The following is a 3462-nucleotide window of genomic DNA, read 5'->3' on the forward strand; positions in this document are numbered from 1 at the left end:
GCAGTATCAGGCATAGTATCAAACATAGTATCATCAGGCACAGGCGACATATCAAGATTTCTAGCAGGAGGTGAAGTCGCAAACTTACTCATAACTGAAGGTGAATCAAGTGCAGGTCTAGATGGCAATTCCTTACCTCCCCTCGTAGTTGAGGGCAAGACTTTGGTCTTCGGATCCTTCAGATTCTCCATAGTGATCCGCAGATATAAATCCCAAGTGACTCAGAGAATATAGCAATACCTCCCCGACAACGGCGCTAGAAAAATGCTGGCGTCAGTTGTGCTTCCCTGGGAGTGGCGCCAGAAAAGTGCTGATCCTGCAATCTCTAGTGTTAGCTAGACGAATGCTTATGACAACGAACCTTCTCCTGCAATGGCACGAGAAGAATGCTGCTAGCACTCCCCGGCAATGAAACTGGAAGAATGTTGTTGATGGCCCACCAGCGCGTGGGTTCGTAGCAGTTTTCGAGGGTAGAGTATTCGACCTAAATTTGTTGGTACGCCAGGCAGGAGGTGAGAGAATACTCTCGAGTATTAGCAGCTGAATTTGTCGGATTCAACCACACCTGAAAGATTAGTATCTGCAAGCACAGTAGTAACAACAAAGTAGTATGATAACAACGATGTCAGAAACGATCTGTTGAGGGCAGACTATTCCTAACGATTGTATCAATGGCGCCTTTGTTGCCGCGTTGCCGGAAGTTGTCAATTCCCGTCAACGTTCTGGCGAATCAATAGTGTAGCAGGTAGTAGCAGTGTAACGAGCAATAACAGTGGCAAGGAACATCATTAGTGACAGCAGTAGCAAGTAGCAACAGTAGCAAGCGACGGTAGTAGCAACAGTAGCAGCAGCCGAGCAAGACAAGTAACAGCAGTAGCAACAGTAGTAGCACCAAAGCAAGACAAGTAACAGAAGTAGCAACACTAGTAGCAGCAGCAGAGCAAGACAAGTAACACTAGTAGCAACAGTAGGACAAACTCGTAGGCAATGGGTCGATGATTTGTTTGGATGATATTCACCATGCAACAGCTATAACATGGAGAGATAAGTGGCTAGCTTCTCTTCATCAATGTGATGTAGGTATGAATTCCGTGTGTCGTCATACGTGCTTAGGGAAAAGAACTTGCATGACATCTATTGTCCATCCCTCCCATGGCAGCGGGCTCCAAAAGGAAATGCGGGATATTAAGGTTCTCCTTTTAATAAAGAACCGGACCAACGCATTAGCACTTGGTGAACACATGAACTCCTCAAACTATGGTCATCACCGGGAGTGGTTCCGGTTATTGTCACTCCGGGGTTGCCGGATCATAACACATAGTAGGTAACTACAACTTGCAAGATCGGATCTAAAACACACATATATTGGTGACAACATAATAATTTCAGATCTAGAATCATGGCACTCGGGCCCTAGTGACAAGCATTAAGCATGGCAAAGTAGTAGCAACATCAATCTCAGAACATAGTGGATACTAGGGATCAATCCCCATCAAAACTAACTCGATTACATGATAGATCTCATCCTACTCATCACCGCCCAGCGAGCCTACGAATAGATTACTCACGAACGACGAAGAGCTTCATGGAATTGGAGAGGGCAGGAGGTTGATGATGACGATGGCGACGATTTCCCCTCTCCGGAGCCCAAGACGGACTCCAGATCTGCCCTCCAGATGAAGAACAGGTGGTGGCGGCGCCTCCGTATCGAAAACGCGACGAAAACTTCTCTTTTTATTTTTTCTGGGACGAAAGGCAACTTATAGAGATGGAGTTGGGGGCCAGGTGCCTGTGGGACCCACAAGCCTGCTCACCGCCACCAGGGGGTGGTGGAGGAGCAGGGGCTTGTGGCTCACTGGCCCACCCCGTGAGGTGGAACTTGACGCAGATATTTTTGATATTTTCCAAAACTGCTCCCCATAAATTTTCAGGACGTTTGGAGAACTTTGATTTCTGCACAAAAATAACACCAAGACAATTCTGCTGAAAACAGCGTCAGTCCGGGTTAGTTCCATTCAAATCATGCAAATTATAGTCCAAAACAAGGGCAAAAGAGTTTGGAAAAGTAGATACGTTGGAGACGTATCAACTCCCCCAAGCTTAAAACCTTGCTTGTCCTCAAGCAACTATGTCGATCCTCAAAGCAAAACTTTGACAAACTCTGTTCGATCTTGTTGTTGCAACTATGTCTAACTCATAACCAGAATTTTAGCAAGATCACAAGTTAACCACATAAGCAAATTACACAAAGGTCTCACGGTAAACTAATATCAATGGCATAATGAGCTAACGAGCAAATAATAATGAGTTTCAAATACCAACACTTCAATCAAAACAAGCATGAAGCAATATGAATAGGTGGTATCTCGCTAGCTCTTTCTGAGACCGCAAAACATAAATACAGAGCACTTTCAAAGATCAAGGGCTGACTAAACATTGTAATTCATAGCAACGAAGATCCAGTCATAGTCATACTCTATATCAATCAAAAGCAAAGCATAAAAATGACAGAGGTGCTCTCTAATTGGTGCTTATATAAGAGGAGGATGACTCGACAGGAAAATAAATAGACAGGCCCTTCGCAGAGGGAAGCATTGATTTGCAGAGGTGCCAGAGCTCAAGCTTTGAAAAGAGAGATAATAATTTTGGGTGGCATGCTTTCATTGTCAACGCAATGACCAAGAGTTCTCAATATATTCCATGCTACTCATGCTATAGGCAGTTCCCAAACAGAAAAGTAAAGTTTTAACTCCCCCACCACCAATCAATCACACTCCAGGGCTAGCCGAATCCTCGGGTACATTCTATACTAACATCAATCCGGGGGGAGTCTTGTTTTACAGTTATGTTTTCGATTTAAGCATGGAACTGGGCATCCCAAATACCGGCCCCTTTCTCGTGAATGACTGTGAATAAACACATGTCGAGGATAACACTCCTAGCATGGAAGATACAAATAGCCCTCTGTCACCACATGAGCGGTTCGGGCATGCAAAACAGATTTATTTCTTGAAGGTTCAGAGAGTGGCACATGCAAATTTACTTGGAACGACAGGTAGATACCGCAAATAGGTAGGTATGGTGGACTCTCATGGAAAAACTTTTGGGTTTATGGAAGTGGATGCACAAGCAGTATTCCCGCTTAGTACAAGCGAAGGCTAGCAAAAGACTAGGAAGCTACCAACTAGAGAGCGACAACGGTCATCAAGATGCAATGAGTTTGACTAACATTAAATGCAAGCATGAAGAGGATATAAATCACCATGAACACGAACATCATAGAGGCTATGTTGATTTTGTTTCAGCTACATGCATGAACATGCGCCAAGTCAAGCCACTTGAAACATTCAAAGGAGAATACCATCCTATCATACTACATCACAGTCATCTCAAAATCTATGTTGGCAATTAAGACAAACCATTATAAGCTCTCAGCTAAATAAGCATGGCATCAGAAACTAT

The sequence above is a fragment of the Hordeum vulgare genome, chromosome 3H (genome assembly GCF_904849725.1).
Source record: "Hordeum vulgare subsp. vulgare chromosome 3H, MorexV3_pseudomolecules_assembly, whole genome shotgun sequence".
In the NCBI taxonomy this organism is placed as follows: domain Eukaryota; kingdom Viridiplantae; phylum Streptophyta; class Magnoliopsida; order Poales; family Poaceae; genus Hordeum; species Hordeum vulgare.